The sequence below is a fragment of the Mytilus galloprovincialis genome, chromosome 3 (genome assembly GCF_965363235.1).
Source record: "Mytilus galloprovincialis chromosome 3, xbMytGall1.hap1.1, whole genome shotgun sequence".
Taxonomy (NCBI): domain Eukaryota; kingdom Metazoa; phylum Mollusca; class Bivalvia; order Mytilida; family Mytilidae; genus Mytilus; species Mytilus galloprovincialis.
The window spans coordinates 99,981,230-99,990,680 of NC_134840.1; positions in this window are offsets into that span (position 1 = coordinate 99,981,230).

Sequence of the window (9,451 nt, forward strand, 5' to 3'; positions counted from 1 at the left end):
TGATCAATCACTCGTGGTTTAATACTTGGTAGATATTGTTTAATAGAAAAGTTTCCCACAGCTAGGTTTGAAAATCCTAGATTGTTAAAAATAGAATAAAGTTTCTTTGTCCAGGGGTTAATTTTTTCAGTTGCCAGAAAAACTTGGATACAAGTGTTTTCAGACAAAATATGATCATAAACTTAATACAAGAAAATGATATTTTTTAGCATAACGCCGGTAGCCTGCAAAGTTCAGCTCTACAAGCAGCATTAATTGCTTTACAATGAACACCTAGAATTTCTTTTATGAATTTCATATGGAATTTTTCCAAAATGGAATTGTCTCCTGAATTATCAAAAACACTAAAAGTTTACAAATTTAAGATTATCTAATCCAATTGTTTTCTTAATCTTAAAACATGCTTTCCTAGCTTTTTCCATTAGCATGGATACAGCTAAATTAAAGTTGCCAACTTGCCATTACACTTTAACATTATTCCCAAGTAACAATATTTGAAGACAGTTTGTAGAAATACTGGCCATTACTGTATACAACTTTGTATATTAATGACATGGTAATGGATCGTATTGTATAAACCAGAAGTTGTTTTCTCCATCGTTTCATCTTAGGGAGCTACCATTTGATTTTTATGGGGGGGGGGGGGGGGGGGGGGGGCTAGGATGAAAAATTTTGTCCGGCATTTTTTTTTTTAGCTGTAATCTCTGTCCTGCCTTTTTATTTTTCACTCTGTTCGGTCCTGCCTTTTTTTTTTAGTTTATCCTGACTTTTTTTTACCTAAATTGTTGTCCTGCCTTTTTTTTTTTGCAAGTGTCTCATCCTGCCTTTTTTTTTACTCAAAACTCCTGTCCTGCTTATTTTTTTCAAATTTCATCCTAGCCCCCCCCCCCCCCCCCCCATAAAAATCAAATAGTAGCTCCTTTAATAGGTTTGCAGACAAAGTTTTTTCCAACATAATTTTGAAATTAACATTTTGAAAGAGATTGGAGAATCACAAAATTACATACAGTACAGTACATGACTGTTATCCACTCCATCGATGATATGGAGACCAGTTTTTGTGACGGGTAGTTTTAGGTCATCAGATAGACCAGCCAGAGATGTCTGAAGAATTACCCAGAAATCATCCTTTTCCGGTACTGAACTAATGGCTTACAGCAGACGACCTTTCATACTTGACTGCAGGAACGACCATCCAAGGTATCTATCGGTAACCAAATATACTCAGAAACGCTACATTGGCGCTGCTATGGGTTGTTTTTTTGAGAAAAAAGTTTGTTTCCAGTTTTTGGAGAAAAAAATTTGTTTTTGACCCTGAGAAAAAGAGAAAAAAAAAATGTTTGTTTCACCCTCAGCTGCCATTATATTAGCTGCAGAACCGTAGCTCATAGGTTCTTATGTTATTTTTTGACTATTTGCGGACCATCCGCAAATCCGCAAATAGTCGAAAAATAACATAAGGTAGGTTCCGCAGCTATCACTATATAATGTAAGGCAGCAACCATTTGATTTTCTGGGGAGGGGGGGGGGGGGGGGCTATGGTTTTTTTTTCTGTGCAAACTTTTTTTTCGCCTTCGGCAAAGAACAATCTATTTTTTTAGCGACAAACCGAAAACAATTTTTTTCTTTCAATTTTAGCATTACATATATAAAAAATGTAGATTTATTTTCAAAAACTTTCAAAAACGACCAGATGAAATTGCTAATTACTCTTTTATTTCTCAGAATATTTCTCTGAAATTTAAAATATGTGAAGGTTATACCATTTTATATATAAATATAAGAAAAAGGTATAAAAAGCTTGCTGAAATGTGACATGGTTAACGTTGTCAATGACAGGACAATCCTCGACAATTAATGACAGGACCAAATAAAATGAAAATTATGCATAATATTTGTTAGAACAGAGACATATAATATGTCTCTGGTTAAAATAATCCTCTCAAATTTGAAATAATGGCAATTTAGACCATTTCGCACATCATATAAGAAAAATATAGAAAAAAAAAGTATTGAAAACATCGACTATGATCTGGCCGATGAAAAATCATAATTTCTTTTTTATTTTACTGAAATTGTTCAACTCTGATCCATAATTAGTAAGATATATCTTATAAATTCAGGAAAATATATTATATGGTGGTTTAAAATCTTGACCTAGCTAATAAACGTATGTTGGCGGAGAGTCACAGGACATGCAGTATCATTTTTATTACATAGAAGACAAATTCTATTGTTTCTAGCTATATTGTTCCATCTACCCTGTTCAATAAGGAGCTTGTGATTTGTGGTCCTAAATCTACACAAATCAATAGACAATTTGTTCCCAATGATCCTCATAGAAACGAAGATGGCGGAATTACAATGGAAAATATTCTGGAAAATGTGAAGGTCAGGATTATTACAGTGTGATCACTTAAAAGGTAGGTCAGTAGTGGTTTTTCTTTTTGCGATTTATGAATGGAATGTGAAAAACTATCTCTCGAGTGAACGCGATTGATAGTTTAGGTTATTTTTACCGATAACCGCTACGAATTTCAGCTGACGGCGACTTTTTTTATAGTGGCAGCTGAGGGTGAAACAAACAATTTTTTTTTTCTCAGGGTCCAAAACAAATTTTTTTTTTCACCAAAAAAACCATGATTGTATTTCAGTGTAACGGAGGAGGTGGGTGACGACACCATTCGGGACGTGTAGTGATGGCCACCCGTACGAAATTATAAGAGGTACAACTCCTGGAAATAAGGCGTAAACCAGGCATAAGATGTAGTTACGTGTCTAGATCCAAACATAAGGGAGCAGGACAAGTAAATTTGTAGTCCTTGCGGGCGAATACGGGCGAAGTAAAAAGCAGCAGTCAGGGATGCTACTTAAACAAGTGATTGGCGGCCAGTTGAGCAATGCAGTTGTCCTTAAGTGATCATTTTTTCTGTATGGGTTATCCTTAGATAATTACTGATTATTTTTCGAAAACAAATTCATTTGGTTAAAATACTACTTTTATTTCAAGAAAAAATAATTGTCATAATTCTTATCTAAACTTATTTTATTTATTGACCAGGCATACTCATTTAAATATTACACCTGGTTGACGCCTGGACATCCATTTTGTAAACACTGCAATGCCGCCAGGATAAAGTATGCTTTTTACAACTGGTTTCCGTGTCATATACGGGCGTCACAGTTCGTACAGGTTGTCTCATTTAGACAAAATGGGGCATTGTGGTATGAAAATTGTGGAAACAATGACTGGATCAATAGTTGTCGTCATCTGTGCAACAAATATTCTGTAATGGTCCACCAACTCGAGATATAACTGTTCTTTATTTCTGTAGATGACCAAGCCTAACAAGCCGAATAAGGGTATGAATTAGCACTGTATGGCAATGTGCAGAAGACTGTCTTCTTGACTGTGGAGCCCTACGAAATGGACTCGGTAGCCAGAAAGTCGAGTATCCTGTCAAGTCTGTCAATTGAGTGATGCCAGATTCAAAAATGGAAAGCCAGTTAACCTTAGGCCAACATTAAAAATATCTTTGTTTCCCCTCACCCGACTGAGGTTGACAGGGTATGGGTAGGTAGGTAGGCAAATTATTTTATTTTATTCCTTGATATGGTTTTCTATATTGAATTTGTATAAAATTCAACAGGTAAGGCTCAAGTCAAGAAAAGTGGGGTATTCCCTGTATTCTAATTCAGTGTACACGGCCCAGTTTTCTGGTGTTAAAAAAAAAACAACCAGTATACAGGGACCTCCTTATTTTCCTACTCATTCAATGAAATGAAATTTACTAAAGCCACATTCTACTTGTGATAACAATGCTTAAATTCAGTCTGCACCAAAAACTTTTTCAACAACTAGTCCGAAGACCAATATTCTGACATTTTTCTGATTGGGCCAAACAAAGTTTTGCAAAAACTTACTAGTCCGAATGAAATTTTACTAGTCTGGGGCATCGGACTAGTGGCTAACCGTGCAGACTGGTTATTAACTTAATGATAGCAAGTATTTTTTTAGTTAAAAAATGAAGCTTATTTCAAGTCTAATTTGATGCATTATTAACTCACAACAAAACAATTCCTTTGTTCACCAATTCATACCTTGATCATCAATTATGAGATGACAAAAAGATACATGTATGATAATCACTTGGGAATTAAAATTCAATGAATAAAAATTTTCAATAGACATGATAGAAGTGAACATAATTTAGTTATGTTCAGGTACACCTGGATCATGCAGCTTGGTCAATTGATTCCTAAACAAAGATTTGTATGTTTTTATCGAGTTCTAGAAGAAACAAGGCTCCTAAAATACTTTTAATAAGTATTTACGAATTCTACTGATGCAGTTATAACATTAAAACGTGCCCTTTTGTAATTTTCATGCCATAAATTGAAAAAGGAAATCCCATTTAAACTGGTTTTTTTTTACACCAGAAAACAGGGACGTTCCCTGAAAGCAAGGAATACATGTATCCCACATTTCCTGACTTGTGCCCAACCTGTTCAAAGACAAAGTAGATAAATTTTAAAGCACGATTCAGACCATTTTTTACTCAAAGTCTTTAAGATTTTATCCTTCAAACAGGAACAGAGGTTAGACACAAAGCAAATCAAGATGCACTCAGCGGGTTAAAAGATGCTTCAGGTTTTTTTTTTTATTTTCAAAAAAGATGACCCTTGTAAACAAATCGTGTGGCAAAGCATTTTGCTTGTTTCCTTGATTCCGAATCATGTAGGCGCTTCCTTGCAAACTTTCTTGATTTAAAACGCTCGTTGACTACAGCATCGGAAAGGTATCACCAAAAACCAACGCTCGTTGACTACAGCGTCGGAAAGATAACACCAATAACCAACATAGCAAAAAAAAAAAAATAGTGGACAAGAATGGCCAATAAAAAATTTCGGGTCGCGGTGATTTTACCGGGTCGGTCGTGTGAGGGGAAACAAACAATATTTTATTTTTGGCCTTATTTATGTAAACCTTAACAATTTCTTGCCAAAACTGCCAGATGCCAATATTAAAATATTAAAAGTAAGTACATTGAAAAAGGGAGCATATCGATTATAAATGTTTTTTTTTTTGGTAACCTTATATTTTTAAGAGGAAATTTGGTATGATTGTCAATGAGACAACTTATGAATCTAGGAACAACAAAAAACTAGAATGTTACGGAAGTGCTGGTATTTACAAATTCAGCCCATACCGTATGGTAAGCTGAAAATATCTTATTCAGTGTTAAAATATGTGTTTATAACTAGGCAATATAGGAAAAGTGTACTGACATAAGTAGTCTCTAAACACATTAGCTCCAAATGGAGCTTTCGTTAGTAGAAGCCATATTAACTATGTGTATCAGTGAGAAAAATGTAAAAGCATAAAAATATAGTATATATGGACCATAATTTGGTATATGGCCTTTGGTTTCTTTTTGTATCCTTTTTTATAAGTTCTATAGTGTGTGATAACATTGTGTGAGGGAATTCGACGTTTGCTGTACCACTGTTCACTCCAGTGCAATTTATGACAATTACCACTATATCAATCAGAATGATTTTTTTTGCAGTGTTTTAAGAAATGATTTTACTTTGTTGTCGCGTATTATTCGTGATACATACAATGTTTTAAAAAGGCGAATTTTCTGTATAAAGTCAATGATTATGTTGACTTTTGAAGGCCAAACTTTTTACAGCCTTAAATACGCAAATAAAAGATCCAAAAACTATACCAATACAGAATGACATGTTTATGAAATTATAGCAAATCTATTGGTTAATAAATTTTTATTCGTTGTTGCAAAATAATGAACTTAAAATATCTGACATATTTTCTCCCAACCCAGTTTACCCCTATACATTTTTATGATGTGGACTGGTCATTGTTATTGAATCGTAGGCAATTTGATTGGATTAAGTTGTTATTAGTTTACCTTCAAACTTGTTTATGCCTTTCATACATGACTATTGATTAATTAGAACGTGCATGAATGTGTAGGGTAACTAAAATTACCTTCAAACTGGACACTGGACGAGTCAATATTATGTTTTATCAATGAAAGTTCAGGTATGAAAGGTAAGAATTGCCACTTCTTCTATTTTCACAAAATTTTCTGAATACACAGTTGAAAGATTATTTTTTAAAAGCCTATTGTGGAGATAAAAGAGAAAGTTTACAAATAAGACGTTTTGTTCCATTAAACAAGTCATTTCTTAAGAGAAATGCCGAAATATATTTTACGCACGACTACGGCAGGTAAAAATTATTATTTATCATAACAAAAAAAAGCATTTTTCAGTCTCATTGGAAAGTGTTAATTACAATTAATCCCAAACTTAAGAAGTCAGTAAATAAAGTAAAAATATGTTCGATCTGCCTATTTCTGGACATCAAAAGTCAATACGATCGTTTTAAAGTCAATTTCGTCTACCTCACAAAATCTTGTTAGGCACTATAAAACTTTAACTTTTATTCTGTGGGTTGTGTTAGTGTTAGAATAGTATTAATGGAACAATTGAGTTTTTTGAGAAAAAATTAATACATTTTGATTCACCGTTTACGTGACAGGAAACTTAACAGGAAACCAATCTTTATTTTCTTTATTTTGCACAATATATTTCAAAAGACATAAATGAACACCATTACTGTCTAGTGTTACTTGCTTCATGTTAATATTTAAAATCTATTTTCAATGTTAAATTCAAGTTTTATTTAAACGCGACAGGAAACCATAAGAAACCAAAAGCACTTTTTTAGTTTTAATTTATTGCAAAATCTGCTTAAAATAATCTGAACAGTATACTTTTTCTTAAAATCCATCTTAATTAATGTAACAGTATTATAAAACTCCTAAATATGTGCTTGTTTTGAAAACAATTAGTACAATTTATTCAGGAATTTCCATATATATATATTTTCTTCATTGATACACTGGATACCATAATCGTTGTATCTTGATGTTTTAGCCAAAAAAATGTATTTATATTTGGTTTTGAAATTCCAGTTATAAACAATTTATTCCAAATCATTGGCAATGTAAAATTCTTTAAATCCAGTAAAGAAAAAAACTTTTAACTTGGAATTAGAATCTTTAAAATAGGCACCATGTGATATTTGTGACCTCTGTACACCATCTACATGGTTTCCACATTTTAACCTACTTTTATTAGTGGGCTAAAATCAATAAAGTACTAATCCTTTCAAGTCATACATGGTAAAAGATTACTTTTCCTTTGACAACTTTATTGCGTGTCTGAAAAGTGTTTGCAGAACATGAATAAAAAAAATTGATTAAAAATTGTGACAAAGATACCAACTTTGTACATTCCAAGTGTAACGGTATATTAACATGTATTTTTTATTAAATTATCTTTATATTCACCTAAAATATCCAGTAATATTTACTGCTGAAGCAAAATCAATCCAACGAACATCCGCACCATGATAAGAGACGTAATTTCGATTGAATTTTCCAAGGACCCTTTACATCGTTATTGGGAAACGAAGTGTGTTAAAATGTCGGTCAAATCTGAAATCGATTTTGTCAAGTCATTGGGCATTTATTTACACACAAGATTGTAAATTGTAACATTATGCACATAGGAAAAATAATAGACCCCCGGCGCAATCTCTTTGAAAATTGTATTTTCCTTTTTTAAACAAGACGAAACAAGTCTACAGATTATGTTTGCTAACATCCCGTTGGAAACAAAAACAATGTTTAGACCTAGTTTTTTGTATATCTGGCTGTAAGGGTGTGATCACATGTTAGTCACATGTTTCACGTATGACCGGAAATGATTAGAACTCAATGACAAAAACAATTTTAATAAATAACTTGACTTCTGTTTCGTGTGAAATGTAACGCACAACGATAACGTCATTTTCTAACTTAATTATTACGAAGAACAAAACAAGAATGTAAATCATCTCTGATTTACCTGTTTGAACATCTCGTGAGAGTTCATCATGTTCATATTTGCATATTGTTGCAAAGAATTCTTTTACAACAAAGCAGATTACACCATCTAAAATTTGCGTTACGAAATGGGAAACCAAAGTAACGACAGTGTTCTTACACCTGCTACAGAAATACTAATAGTTCTTGGTATTTTCTTCTCACTATTCTTATTGGTCGATGTTCTTTGTTATTTGAAAGCAAAAGTTACGAATTTGCGGGTGACGATTATCTATAAATCAGTCAGCGTTATGCACTTAGGAAGCGAAAAGCGAAAAACGATACAAAAAAAACGGTTGTATAATCTTTGAAATTTGTTAATTTCAAATTTTTTTCTAGGGAAGAGTAGCATACACTTGTATGTTGATAGAAATAATGGCATCTTTAGATGTAGTTACAACTTTTCTTACAGTAATTCACAATTTTATCACTTTTCTATAGTTATAGGAAACGAGCCCAATAGCAAATTATGGTCCATATACCAATACACATAATTAACAGCGCCTGGTGATGTTTTGTAGCCTGACCGGTTTCGGTCGAAAAAGGACCTTCATCAGAGGCAGAATGGTGGATTAATGTTTGCACCCTATTTATATAGATATGGTAACCGGCGGTTGATTTAACCAGCAGTTCAGATTAAACTGGCGGTTCATATTTAACCGGCGGTTGAGATTTAACCAGCGGCTCAAAGTTATCCAGTGGATAAATGTGTATCTTGTTGATATCTAAAAGGTTCAATTAATCTTTTAGTGGGATTTTCCATGGTTACAGTTATCTATATTTAGCTGATGTACATGTTACAGTAAACTTTCTTTACATGTTACGGTAAACTTTTAGATATTATGCGGTAATCATGTGACCTGATGATATAACCATAGTTGGGCTTTAGCATTGGGTAAAGGGTGTTTTAATAATTTAAGAAGTACATGGCAATCATTTAGTCTTGATCTTTGGCTTATGATACACCTAAATATCAAGTCTTGGAATTGTATGTCATGGTAGTCATGTGATCTTGATATTTGGCTTATGATACACCTAAATATCAAGTCTTGAAATAGTACTTCCTAGTATAGTCATGCAGCCTTGATCTGAGGCTTATGATACACCTGAACATCAAGTCCTGAAATAGTAATTCATGGTTGTCATGCAGTCTTGATCTTTGGCTTATGATACACCTAAATATCAAGTCTAATAATAGTATTTCATGGTAGTCATGCAGTCTTGACGTTTTAGCTTGTGATACGCCAAAACATCAAGTCAAAACTATTACCCCCCCCCCCCCCTAAACCAAACAAAATTTGTGGATACCTGTAACTTGGCATTGCACAACGTCATGTTTTTCTCTGGCTGTTTATGACGTCTTTACACTAAAATCCATTGGATGTTGGATGTGTACGGATTGATAGTTTAGTCTTATATGTTTTATGTTTTTCTAAACTGTACATCTCTTTGTTGTTTTAGTGAGAGGTGTAAACCCATATGTACCAGAGCCT